The 14,420-nt window shown below is 42.6% G+C and overlaps 1 long non-coding RNA gene across 1 annotated transcript; it reads left to right on the top strand.

Annotated features, from left to right (window-relative positions):
* Window positions 1–4,370: 4,370 nt before the first annotated feature.
* Window positions 4,371–13,817, top strand: LOC103541966 (uncharacterized). Its single transcript, XR_542594.2, has 3 exons — window positions 4,371–4,524; window positions 9,941–10,118; window positions 13,560–13,817. It is a non-coding gene; the product is annotated as an uncharacterized lncRNA (long non-coding RNA).
* The last annotated feature ends 603 nt before the right edge of the window (window positions 13,818–14,420 follow it).

Genomic DNA, 14,420 nt, shown 5'->3' with positions numbered 1-14,420 from the left:
ATGCTAAGTGAAAGAAGCCAGACACAAAGGACCACATACTGTAGGATTCCATCCGTGTGAAATGTCCAGAGTAGGCAACTCCATAGAGACAGAAAGCAGACTCGTGGTTGCCAGGGGCTGGGCAGAGGGGAGAATGAAGAATGACTGCTAACGGGTACAGAGTTCCTTTTAGAGTGATGAAAATGTTTTGGAATTAGATAGTGACGATGGTTGTACAACTTCATGAATATACTAAAAACCACTGAATTTTATGGTATGTGAAGTATATCAAAAAAATGGTAAGTTCTGCTTCGGTCCATTTCTTACTACTGGATGACCTTTGAAAAGTTATGTAACCTCTCTGAACTTCAGTTTCCTCAACCGTAAAGTGGGAGAAATAATATTTAACATGTAGAATTGTTTGTGAGGGTCAAGTTAGATATTAAATGTAAAGCAGGTTGCGGTCTTCAAGCTCTCTGCTGTTACCCGCTGCCCTCACCGTCGCGGAGGGTCTCTGGCAGGATTCAGGGCAAACTGACACAAAGAGGTCCCTCACTCACCTTCTACCCCAGGGGAGTAGAATGTGGAGGAATATTCAGCGAGGGAGTGGGGGGATCAAAGTTCTGTTCCTCCTCCTGTAAGCGGATGCTCTCCTGCTCTGCCCTGGGGATGGTCAGATGAAGCTGGATGAAGCTTCTTCTTGGGAGGGGCTGTCTGCCTTGGAGGGACCAGGTGAGACCTAAGAGAAAAGGGGCTAGGACACTGGCTCCCCATGCTTGGCTGGCCTCTAGGCTATAAGGGGCAGAGTAACAGGACTTCTCAGGATTTCTGCTGGCCTAGCCTCCCTCAGCACCTTAGTGTGGAAGAAAGTGTAAACAGTGTGCATGATTTCTTGCTGGACCCAGACAGTCAGCAGGAAGACTGTTTCAGGGAGGAGAGAGGAGCCCCAGTGTCTGGCACAGCCACGGCCGAACAGACCCATGCAGCACTCCTGGCAGCAAGGATCAGATGCCTATTCAAACGGAATGCTCTTGAATTGTAGTTGCTCAAAATTATTTAGTCAGGGTGAGGGGTGTTGATAAGGAATGCTTTCGTATGTCCACCAGAGGGCGCGGTCTGCCTCTTTGGTGGCCACAGGAGTGTTCCGGAAGAAGTATGTGCGGAGGTAACTGGTACCATGTGACCAATTTATTATAGGAGTTTTAACAGCATGAAAGTGATTCCCAAACTATACTTCTAATCTTAAACTTCCCTCCAAACTCTGGTCCTACATTTTCAGTCTTCTGTTTCCTATTTCTGCCTGGATGTTCTGCTGACACACAGAGCTCGCTAGGCCCCAAGCTGAGCTCATCTTCCCTCCCAAACAGAGTTTCTTATCTCAGCGTATGGACCTAGGACAGCCAGTTGTGTTCTGCAGAATGTGAACTGCAAAAGCGTCCCCGGCTGAAACGCAGTCACACTCTGCTGGCCGAGTCACGCCCTCGGGAGAAAGCAGCATCTTTTTCTACTCCGCACAAGGGCACCATAATGGCGAGTAGCAGTCCCAGGCACCGCTCTCAACTCAAGGACTCAACTCGGTCATTTGCATATAGGTGCTTTGCCCTATTCCATGTCTGCCACCATCCCTGAATGTCAAAATCATATTTTTTTCCTGAAGATCCATCGCAAATGTTGCCGCTACCATGAAACCTTCTCTGAACTGCTTCCTCTCCTGCACTCCCACCAACCAAGTCAGCTCTTCCCCATCTGAATTTTCAAAGCACCTTACCATATTTTTACTGCAGCATTTACCCCTTTCTGCCTCGCACTCAGCTTTTGTGTGTGTGTGGTAAAAAACACATAACATGAAATTTACCGTCGTAACTATGTTAAGTGTACAGTTCACTAGTGTTAAGTATGTTCACATGGTTGTGCAACAGAGCTCTCGAAGTTTTTCATCTTGCAAAACTGAAACTCTGGACCCAATAACACTAATTCCCCCAGCCCTGGGTAACCACCTTTCTACTTTCTGTTTCTATGACTTTGACTGCTCTAGATACTGCTTATAAGTGGAATCATACTGTATTTGTTCTCTTAGGACTGGCTTCTTTTGCTTAGTATAATGTCCTTGATGTTCATCCATCTTGTAGCATGTGACAGGATTTGCTTCTTTTTTAAGGCTGCATAATATTCCGTTATGTGATGGACCACATTTTCTTTATCCATTCAGCTGTCAATGGACGTTTGGGTGGATTGCTTCCACCTCTCAGCTATTGTGAATCATTCTGTGATGAACATGGGTGTGCAAATATCTCTTCGAGATCCTGCTTTGAATTCTTTTGGACATATACCCAGATATGATAGCATATGATATGGTAGTTTTATTTTTAATTTTTTGAGAAACGTCCATACTGTTTTCCATAATGATCACACCATTTTACATTCTCACCAATGGCACACAAAGGTTCCAAATTCTTCGCATCCTCATCAACACTTGCTATTTTCTGTTCTTTTCCTAATGACACCTAGCTATTTCAGTACAAGTTGCTGTATTAGCTTCCTAGGGCTGCTGTAACAAATAACCACAAACTGAGTGGCTTTTCACAACAGAAATTTATTCTCTCATAGTTCTGTAGGCCAGAAGTCCAAAATGAAAGTGTTGGCAGGGCTGGTTTGCCCTAAAGGCTCTGAGGGAAACTCCGCTCCATGCCTCTCTCCTGGTCTCTGTGGCTCCTGACAACCCTTGGCATTCCGTGGCTCGTAACAGCACGACTCTAATCGCTCTCTGCCTCCATCTTCATGTGGCCACCTTTCCTGTGTCTTCTTTTCTGTCTCTTATAAGCACACTTATTGGATTTAGGCCCACCCTAATGAGGTGGGGGACACAATTCAACTCACTACAGTTGTCATTGCTAGACTAAGCTCCTTGAGATCAGGATCTGTTTTGTTCATATTTGTCTACCCCCAGGTGCCTAGTACAGTGCCTTAAACATAGAAAGTATTCAAAATGCTTATTGAGTTAATAGGTTGATGGATTAACGTTTGGGCCGATGATAGATATTGTCTAACCTGTTGGATTGACACGTGATGTGGTCAGAATTGGGAAGTGTGCATTGGGAATCCCCATACCCCATAGAAACTTGATAATCATTCCCGGGATGACTTAAAAAATACAGTGCACAGAACTCGATGAAGAACCACTCATGGCTTCATAGCCATGTAGCCTAAATGAAAAACTTATCCCAATCCTTGCAAATATATCCCAGATGAAGCCTGTCTGGCCTTGGGAGATTAAGGTAAACCTGGCTGAAACCCCGAGTTTCACAATGAGAGTCCACAGCCCTCCCCATAATCTCTGCAAATTCTCAACTCTCTATTTCATGGTCCTGATTTGTTGTCCCTCTGTGTGTTCTTGATTCCTCGACTTGCCAGAGGTCACACCCTTTACCAGATGCTACACAAGATCCCCAACTCGCCTTGCACCACGTGCGTTTTGTAAGTTTAGAACTTTACTAAAGGTTTGGGGGTTACACAGCACTCCCCCAGTCTTCAGCCATCTTGAGCACTCCACTCTCTCCTTGCCCTACTTTTCTCTTTCCCCTCCCTCTCTGGTTCCAAACACAGATTCCTTTCCTTGTCTCCTGCCAGGCAGTTCTGCTCATACTTCCACCTCTTGCCATCTCCGCTTCTACTCTCAACAGGCTTATTTTAAAAGTTTAAGGAAGGAAGGCAAGCAGAAAAGAGAGAAAGGGAGACAGCAAGGGAGGGAGGAAAGAGAGAGAGAGGGGGAGAGGGGAGAAGTGAGAAAGGGGTGGGGGAGGGAGGGAGGTGGGGAGAGAGAGAGAAAGAGAGAGAGAGAGAGAGAAAGAAAATAAAGAAAAAAGAAAGGGGCCTTCTAAGAAAAATTCGCATACCAGCTATTAAAATAATATTATTTTCTTTTCTTGTATTTTATAAATATTAATAATATGTTAAAGTTGGAAGCCCTTTGAGTGGGGAAGGAAATTTAACAACAGCTTTTGGTCCATTTGCCCAAACCTTGGCCTTCTCAAGTTTACATTTAATTATAATTGCAACCGTCACGATGATTAAGCCTCTCCCTTTGTCATTGTCTTTTCTTGGCATCGGTTCTTTGGCTCGGTTTGCACGCTATAGACCTCAGATGAATCACAGAGAAGCTGTGCTTTTTAACTGTGGCGAAACCATAGGCAGCTTTTTGTTTCTTCCCAGAATCAGTTCCAAAGCAGCTGTTAAATGTTCATCCTCGGTTTTGCCATCTTATTTCAGGGAATTGTAACAGCAGCATCTTCTGTTTTTAATTCTCCTGAAGAAAGAGAAAAAGAGCTCCCCAAGTTGGTGTGCTGCGCGTAGGTGCTGGTTAATGACTTATTTCCTCTCATTTCCTTAATCAGGAAATTTCAGAGTTCAGCAGCCGCAGGGTTCCCATGAACGTGGCTCTGACCTAAGCCAAGCTGTGTGAAACACTCGACCATGAAAACAGCTTGCTCTGCAAACCTCTGACTGTTCCAAACTGAGGCCGACCAGAAGCTTCCATTTGACACTGCGGTGAGGAAAGCTTGTAAATTTTTCATGGTTAGTGATGGTTCCTTCTCTAGTAGAATCAATCAGCTGAAAAGTAAGACATTAAGTCGTCGATCAACTGGTAGTTTGGAAATTGGCTGGTGGGTTTTACTTTAGGGAGATTTCCTTCTGAAAAACTGCCGTTGAATGATGGACACACTTAATACCTTCTGGTATGAAAAAGGACTCAGGAACATCAAGACAAATTTTGCCTTATGTAGGTGCAAGATATTGCTTAGTTTAGACTCATTGCTTGAAGGCTGCTTACCAAAATGGTCATTTTTAAATCTCATGAGCCGTGTTTAAATTGCTTTTTACCAGTGGTTTTCGCGCCCTAGCTGCACATTGGAATAACCTGAGGAGAGCTTTGAAGGAAAAACACTGGTAACCGGACCCTCTCCCAAAGATTTTGACTCATTGGTCTCGAGGGCAGCCTGGACATTGGTCTTTTAAAAGCACTCTCCAGGAGATTCTAAGCCGCGGCTTTCTGAAAATCACAACTGCAAACAATCTTTGAAACCTGTTCGTTCTGTGTGGGCACATACATTGCGATGGTGCACGTGGCAGTACGTCAACTCCTTTTATAACTGCCTGTCTTTTAAGTAATATTTGTTCCCCTTCTATCAGAGATAAATTAGCCCACGACAAATAATCTTTGGTAAGCCTCGCGCTCACTTCTGCATTTCTCTCTCTTCTGTTTGCCCTGCACAGCTATTTCGTTCTTCTTTCTCTGCAGATCAGCTTTCTGCACACCTGCCACTCACGGTTTCTGAGCTTTTACATCTGTGCTGTCCTAGAACCCAAATGGAGCTTGAGTCTCGCAGAACTGAACTTCCTGATTTCCTGAGAAAGAGATTCTGATGGCCCTAGCTTGGGTTAGGTGCTCAACTGTAGCCAATGAGATGGGAATACATATACAAACACTCCCTCCAACGGGGAACACGTTGAAAAATGGGGGCGAGGGTGAGGGAGTCTGGAGGGAAAGTTCCAGATAACGGGAAATCACTGGCTTTTTGGCTGGTTAGACACCTCGAAATATATCCACTAGAGAATTCAAGCTGTCTACTGGGGCATGCTCATCCTCACCCCCTCCTGGCTGTCTTTTCTACTTGTTCCTTACGACTAGTTTATCTCCAGAGGATCCAGGCTTTCGGCTGATTCTTTAATTCCTGGATGCTGCCAGGCGTTGAACTGGCCCCGTATGGGGGCAAAAGAAGGAAGAAGAGAAGTACTTTTATGCCGCAGAAAGATGAATTTTGGATCAAGGAAAGAATAAGTATATTTTAAGCATCAAAGCATGACAAATTATTTCTAAGAGGTGAATTGGATTAAGAAAAGAATAAATACGTACTAAGCCTGAAAGCTCGATGGGTTATTGAAAGTTGCTGCCTTTGAGTCATTTTTTCAGACTAAATGACTCAGCCACCAAGAGATTCTTTTGTTATGTGATCAATCTTACTTATTGCTAATATGGCAAGTTCAGATGATGATGTATTTCTGATTGAATGTCGCATTGATGAAGCAGCCTGTTTCTCTGTCCTATGCCCACTTTTATGAAGCATTGTCTTCCAAAATTGATACTTGAATCTATAGAAGAAGACCTGTCAATATATTTGAATAAAAAATAAGTGGTTGAATTTGGATGTAGGATTTTAAGTTTTTGTGGAACAATGTCATGCAAGATAGAAGAATAGACATGTAAAAAGTTTTCCTTAAAGGCCATATGGTATACTGGTTAATATTCTGGGCTTTACCCTGGTTTCTGCCTCTTTACTAGCTGTGTGATCTTCAACAAAATAGTTAATTTAGTTTTTTTAAATTTTTTATTTTTTTAATTGCAGTAAAATTGGATTATAACATTATATAGCTTTCAGATGTACATTATAATATATTTTGAATTCTGTGTAGATTATATCATGTTCCCCACCCAAAAACTAATTATAATGCATCCCCTCACACGTGAGCCTAATCACCCCTTCTGCCCTCCCCACCCTTCCCCTATGGTAACCACCAATCCAATCTCCATTGCTATGTGTTTGTTTGTCGTTGTTTTTATCTTCTACTTATGAGTGAGATCATATGGTATTTGACTTTCTCCCTCTGACTTATTTCACTCAGCATAATACCCTCAAGGTCCATCCATGTTGTCACAAATGGCCGGATTTCATCATTTCTTATGGCTGAGTAGTAGTCCATCGTGTATAAATACCACATCTTCTTTATCCATTCGTCCCTTGATGGGCACCTAGGTTGCTTCCAAGTCTTGGCTATTGTGTATAATGCTGCAATGAACATAGGGGTTCATGTATCTTTTTTTTATAGCTGAGTAGTATTCCATAGTGTATAAATACCACATCTTCTTTATCTATTCATCCCTTTATGGGCACTTAGGTTGTTTCCAAGTCTTGGCTATTGTGAATAATGCTGCAATGAACATAGGGGTGCATGTATCTTTATGCCTGTGTGTTTCCAAGTTCTTTGGATAAATACCCAGCAGTGGAATAGCTGGATCATGTGGTAGATCTATTCTTAATTTTCTGAGGATACTCCATACTGCTTTCCATAGTGGCTGCACCAGTTTGCACTGCCACCAGCAGTGTACAAGGGTTCCCTTCTCTCCAATATTTAATTTCTTATAAAATAGGAATAATAACAGTACTTGCCAATGAAGAGTTGGGTGAGGTTTACTTGAAATAATGGATTGTGTCAGTTAAGGATTGTGCTGGACTGCAAACAACAGAACCCCTGACTAATAGTAGCTTCAGCAGACTGAGGGATTAGTTTTACTCGCTCACCAAGAAGCCCAGAGGTAAGTAGTGCTGGCCTTGGTTAAGGGGCTCAAAGATTTCAGAGCTGAGGTCTTTGCAGTTCCCATATCCTTTCTCTCCTGATCCCAAGGTAGCTGCTGCAGCCACAGCCATCACATCCATATTCCTAACTGCAAAGAAAAAAAAAAAAAAAGGAAAGGGTGATGATTAAATCAAGAGAGCAAAACTTTTCCCAGATGTTTGAGTCAGGGCAGGCTAAGTGCTGTAACAAACAAGCTGCTCATCACTGGGTTAACACAATAGAAGTTTATTTCTCACTCTTGCCAAGGTCAATTGATAGCAGAGGGTGGGGGTTTGGGGAGAAGATAGGATGCAGCTCTGCTCAGTGCATCATGCAAGGACCAACTTGGAATATGGGGCTTCCAGGATCATACTAGGCATGAACATCCTGCCAGTATACAAAGGAAGACAGAGCGTGGAGAATTGTGTAGGAAGACTTATGGAGTCGGTCTAGAATCGGGGTACTATATTTTTGTTCACGTTTTATTGGCCAGACTTCAGTCACATGCGTTCGTATAGATGTAAGGGGAGCCAGAAAATATAGTCCCTGAATGCACAGTTCCGCCCCGCAGAGTCTCTATGCCATGGAAGGGGAATATGAATCTTTGGGAGTACAGCTGTCTCTGTCACATTGGAGATCCATAGTGACTTCTACATAAATTTTATTGCCCAGAACCATGGCATTTGATCACCCCTGCCTGAGATAAAGGATGGGAAGTGTAATTTTCAGCCAGTACCATTGCAACCCTGAATGGCTTAGGTTTCTCTTAGTGAGGAAGAAAATATTGTGTAGGCAACTAGCAGTGTCTGCCACATGTCAGAAAAGTGCTTAGCACAGTGCCTGGCGCTTGGTAAATTGTTCAGTAAATGCTAGCTGTTGTCGTTGCTGTGATAGCTTTCTTAAGGAAACGTGCTATCTGACACAGCTGTCTCTCCTGCTGTGAGTTGCTCACTCGGCACTCTGGTTTATCGAGTGCTGAACCTGGAATTGGACGACCTGGGTTTAGATCCCGGCTAGGCCCCTTACTATCTTCTCTGAGCCTCAGTTTCTTTATCGAAAATATGGGAAGGGTTGATCCTGACTTGCAAGTTTGTTATGTGGATTAACTGAGACAATGGGCAAGAATGGGCTAAAAGCATTATTTCAAAATACGTTCTACATACACAATATTAAAACAGAATCTCAAGTGGAGTCAACCCAAATGCCCATTACATTCATTTGCTAGGACTGCAGTAACAAAGTACCACGAACTGTGTGGCTTAAAACGTAGTGGTTTATTCTCTGTCAGTTCTGGAGGATAGAAGTCTGAAATCAGGCTCCCTCTGTAGGCTCTAGGGAAGAAGGGTTCCTTTCCTCTTCTAACTTCCGGTGGCGCTGGCTCTCCTTGGTGTCCCTTGGCTTGCAGCTGCATCGCTCCAGTCTGCCTCTGTTCTTCCATGGTGCCCTCCCTGTGTGTCTCTTTTCCTCTAAGGACACCAGGTATATCAGATTAAAGACCCACCCTACTCCAGTATGACCTCGTCTTAACTAATTACGTCTCCTATGACCCTATTTCCAAATAAGGTCACATTTTTGAGGTACTCGGGGGTTAGGACTTCAACATTTCATTTAGAGGGGGACACAATTCAATCCAATCAATCCAATCAAATGGTGAGTGGATAAATAAAATATGGTGTATCCGTATAATAGAATATTACTTGCCAATAAAAAGAAAGTACTGACCTTGAAAACATCATGCTAAGTGAAAGAAGCTAGACATAAAAGGTCACATATGGTATTGTTCTATTTATATGAAATGTCCAGGATAGGCAAATCCATAGAGACAGAAAGTAGCATAGTGATTCCTTAGGCCTGGGGGAAGGGGGATTCGAGAGTGACTGCCAAAGGGTACAGGCTTCCTTTTAGGGGGGACAAAAATGTTCTAAAATTGACTGTGATGATAGTTGTGCAGAGAAAATAAGCCTCCGCCATTTTAAATAAGTTTAGGCCTCTAACCTTCTATAAATTACATTTCCAGGGTCCTAAAAGAACCTATACATGTCATCCTCTAAATGCTGCTGGAAAGCTGAAAAGAATCACGTGTTTGGGAGGAAGTAAATACAACTTTTCAGGAGGAGGCGACTTAGCTGGCCAAGGGGATTGGTGAGAACGGACACCAATTAGTCAGTTCTCTAATCAATCAGTGTCGTCTAATTCCATGCACCTGGAAGTCTCCTTAATTAGGAACGGAGTGAGTTCCTTGATTTACTGTGAGGATAGCATCCTGTAGCTTGACTTATCTTGACTTAGCTCAATCTTTAGCCCTCCGACACCATTGGCAGGAGTAACCCCACTGTTTTCTTTTCCTTTCTTTTCTTGAACCTAAATTTGCACATAAGTGTTCACTTCACAGGTCAACTTTGGCAAGCCATTCAAGGCCCTGTGTGAAAGTTTCCATGAAATTAGCCCTGCAATGTCACGAAATGATACTAAAATTGGAGACATCTCTTCTATTATTACCAGACTGTTACTTAAACTTGTATTTTCATTTATATTTCCCATAGCATCTAAGTATTTCCATTTCATCCTCCAGATAGGAGGGGGCAGAATCTCATTTTTACATGGAGAGAAGGCAGCTGAGAGCTGATGTTTTGGTCTTGCATACTGCCACGTTCCTGGCCAGGGGCTGGGGGCTGTCTGAGATACAAAGAGGAGTAAGACGCAGCCCTGCTCTCAAGGATCTCTGAATCTGGTTGAGGACAGTGTGAATGGTGAGTGAAGTAGAAAGAACTGGTGCCACTGAGATTTGTGACTCCAGCTGCCTCCCAAACTGGCCTGTGTTCCTTGTGTGTACATCTTTATGTCCCTTTCTGGGTTTTTAATAATTTCGCCACTTTCTCTATGTGCGTCATTCCAAAGAAAGTTTCTCTGGGTCTCTCTTCTTCTTCCCTCCACCTTCCCCTTTCAATTAGTAATACTTCTTTTTGGGGTGACTCTCTCCTGCTCCCTCTAAGCCTCCAAATCAGTAGGCCATTTCTCGTTTCCAGCTGCCCAGGGTTGAATACAAATGCCTGCTACATTAACAGGAAGAAAATGGAACTGAAAGAAAGTTTGCCTAATTTGTAAAATAAAAATGAGTTTCGATCCCAGGAGCTTATGTGTTATTCTCATAAGGACTGGGTTTACATCGATCATCTTTTCCATGGCAGTCAAGTGTGGAATGTGGTGGAGTTAGAAACGTAATTGTGTAGACATAAAAAATTGCATCTCTATAACCATCATCGGGACACTTTTCTCAAGATGCTATCTCGATGTCCTTCAGAGAAATAACTGTATCAATTGAGAATGTAACAGAAGCAACTTAAATATTATGTCTCGTTTACTCCTGGTAAGGCTAATGTGCTTCAGAGCAAGACTATTACTCGTGACATAAGGTAGTCTCAGAGAGGCTGGAAATGCTTCAAGACCATTAAAATAAAATGCCAGCCATTCCTGCTGTTCAAATATTCTTTAACTTCTAATTTAAGGCACTAACACCTAAGAATGTAATTGTGTTATTCTCTCTGATAGCTGGAATCTATGTAAGCCAAATGCCTGGGAATTATGGACTATTGGGGCTACGGGAGTCCAGAAGACAAACGAGGTGGATAAAATGTGTTATTTTATACTGGCACGTTCAACATTTGTGCTCCGTTGTCATTTATGTGTTAAAATGTCTTCGAGGATGAAAGCGCCTGACGTGGTTTTCCTCAGCTGAATTGCAGAAGAGGTTGGGGAAATGCATAACGCACCTCGAGATCGAAACTCAGAAATCTGAGAGAGAGAGAAAGCTCACACACCTGTGCTCAGAATTATTTTCCACACTACATTTTCCCTGGAGTTGACTGTCCATTTTTGAATCAGGAAGTTGTCCTCTTGATGAAGCAGCCCCCAGCCTGCTAACTCACAATTCTCTCCCTGATGAGCAAGTGGGCCACAGTTTGAAAAAGGCATGTCGGAGCAGAAAAGGGCAATTTTAAAAGCCAATGCTGTGAGAGGTGACGCTTCCCCATCACACGGGGAAATGATTTCTGTTTAATGCCTGCCTTGGGAGGGGTACACTTCAGGTTCAGGGACCCCATTGGCACATCAGGACTTTGACTGGGACACGGTGCCAATTCAAACTGTCACACAGTACGAGGAGGGAAAAAAAAAAGCCTAAATCAGCTTCTATTCTTTAATAGAAAGCAATACTGTAGTTTAAATTAGCAAGGCGCTGCTGAACCACTATTTAAAATACGTTTGCACTGACATCCCAAGAAAAGGGTTTTTTTCTTGTTTAATTGCACTGTCAGTGTGGAACGCTTTCACTTAAAACCATTCTGAGGTAGACCTTTTAATAGAAAGTGACAATTTAAATTGCCATGATAGCAGCGTAAATGGTGCTTAAAGTCATTACTAAACTGATGTCGCAGTTGGCTCCAGACCAGTTTGTTAAAGCCAAAGAAAAGGTGTTGGGGGAAGGGAGGAAAGTAACTAAATGGTGAATCATTAATTCCTTTTATATTCATTGTAATAACATTAGCTGTGATGAAGTCATCTGGCTCCCAATGGCTGTAACGTACATTTCTATTGAAGTCCATATTATTCCATTCTAACGTTGCCCTGATTAATGCGTATAACTGAGGAATTGCTCCAGTCACAGGCACTTGCTTCTCTGCAGTTACTTTGTTTTCTTGTCTTCAACCCCATGGCCCAAAGAGAGGAGCTGTGACTTCCATTTGCTGGTTGGAGTTCAGAAGCAAAAGTGCTAGATTTATCTATCGCCTTTCTGTACTCTCCCTTAAATAAGTCAGATTCTCCTGGTGGCCATTGAAAATGACTCTTGCTAGTCTTCAAGGAGTGCTGTCCCCAGAGCTGAAGGTGTTATGTGAGTTGAGGTCAAGGCCACCTGAGTGGTGTCGTTGGTCAAACTTGATTGGTTCAACCAAACCAACTGCTTTGCCAAACCAGTAAGGCCACATCTAGGGACCCAGTGGGTGGGGGCACCATGAAGTCTCGGGCAGTATTGGATCTGTGAGCCTGGAAAGGAGCTTCATAGGTGGGTTAAGGTTGAGTTTGGAGCACTGGGGACAATGGGAGGGATGGATGAGGAACAGAGAAACCTGTGGGATCGAGGGCCACTCAGTCACCTTCACAGTCTATCACCCAGTTGTCTCGGTTCTGAAACATACTCCCTTAAAAGTAAATTAATCATTTGGTTGTTTGGGTACAATAGGCAAACTAGTTTATTATAGAATTACCATTTAAAAATATACTGCAACCTACAACTAGTATATACAACTATGGACTGGGGGCTTTGGGGGAAATATATAATATACTGCACATTCCTTTTTATTATGTAAAAATTACTGCTAAGAATCAAACATTGTAATTGGGCTCACAGTAGGGAAACATACTTCACATTTTAAACTTAAAACATTATATTTAGGGCAGGGTTTCTGAATAGTTTCCTCAGGCCATGCTATTTAAGGGCTCTGGGAGTGACTCTATACCCTTCAAATTTTCCCTAAATCAGACATTACAATTTCTGAAATTTCCATCACTAAGAATTGGAAATGACCATGGTGATCATGTTGGGGCATGATATTAGGGTCTTAATTTGGGCCTGTGGGTGAGTTGCAGAGAGACCTTGAAAACAATACACAGATTTTTGTGTAGCTCTGCATTACAAGGAGAGAGAGTTCATTTCTTTCATCAGAATTTCAAAGGAGTTTGCTAACCAAAAAATAGTTAAAAACCATTAATCCAATCTTACTTTACTACAAACCAGAAAACAGAGGCCCAGAGAGGTGGTTGACTTCTCAAGGTCACACTGATAGCTCTTGGCTGGTCTACAGAATCCTGGTTTCTGATTCCCAGTCCAAAATTGCCTTTTTAATTTTTCGCAATTCTTCTTCCTTTTGCAAAACCATGGATACTGCAATGCTGTGCTTTCTGAAAGCTGCTCTCCTGGCAACCTCAGCTCCCTGGACCACAACTGTCCCTGGCAGGGGCAGAAGAGGCCTCAGAGCCACTGAAATGACTGCCGTGATGCTCATGCACTTTGGTCCGTGAAAGAAGGACCCAAGAGATCATCGAACACACCATTCATTTATTTAACAAAGATTTATTGAGCTAAATACTTATCGATGCTTTATTTGCATGTAATTTTGACAAATTTTGTTATTCAGTTTCACAGAAAATACCAGGAAGTTAGCTGGAAGAGGACTGCAAAAGGCAGAGCCATGGATCCAGGATTGTGAGATCCTCGCCTGCAGCCTGACAGCCAAGGGAAAGCAGGAGCATCCACTGTCATACAGTGAAGATGCCAAGCCATGAAACAGACAGCAAATGACCTCTCTCCATCTGTTTGTGAACACAGGGTTGGGCAGAGGGTGCTTAAAAAATGTATGCCATGTGATGAAAATATATGTCTACACGAAAACTTATACATGAATGCTCATAGCAATGCTATTAGAATAGCCAGAAGGTGGAAACAATCCAAATGTCCATCAATAGATGAATGGACATATATTCATAAACAGATGAGTGTGGTATATCTATACAATGGAATATTATTCGGCCATAGAAAGGGATGGAGTACTGACACATGCTACAACGTGGATGACCCTCGACAACATTATGCTAAGTGAAAGAAACCAGTCACAAAGGACTCCATATAGTAGGACTCCATTTTTTGAAATATCCAGAATAGGCACATCTATCAAGACAGAAAGTAGACTAGTTGTTGCCCAGAGTTGGGAAGGATCGGGGGGAGGGGGAGATAGCTAAAGGATGCAGGGTTCCTTTTTGAAGTGATGCAAATGTTCTAAAATTGACTGGGTGATGGTTGCACACACACATATATATATACTAAACACCATTGAATTGTACATTTGGAGTGGGTGAATTGTACGTTGTGTGAATTATATCTCAATGAAGCTGTCATTTTTTTTAAATGTATGCCATATGAATGCTTAAAGCCTAAGCTTTCAGCCCTGTGGAAAATTGATTTTCCCTTTGGAGCCAAATTCTGAAACATCACTGGTCTT

The sequence above is a fragment of the Equus przewalskii genome, chromosome X (assembly GCF_037783145.1).
Source record: "Equus przewalskii isolate Varuska chromosome X, EquPr2, whole genome shotgun sequence".
Lineage (NCBI taxonomy): Eukaryota > Metazoa > Chordata > Mammalia > Perissodactyla > Equidae > Equus > Equus przewalskii.
This window is presented reverse-complemented; position numbering and strand designations above follow the sequence as displayed.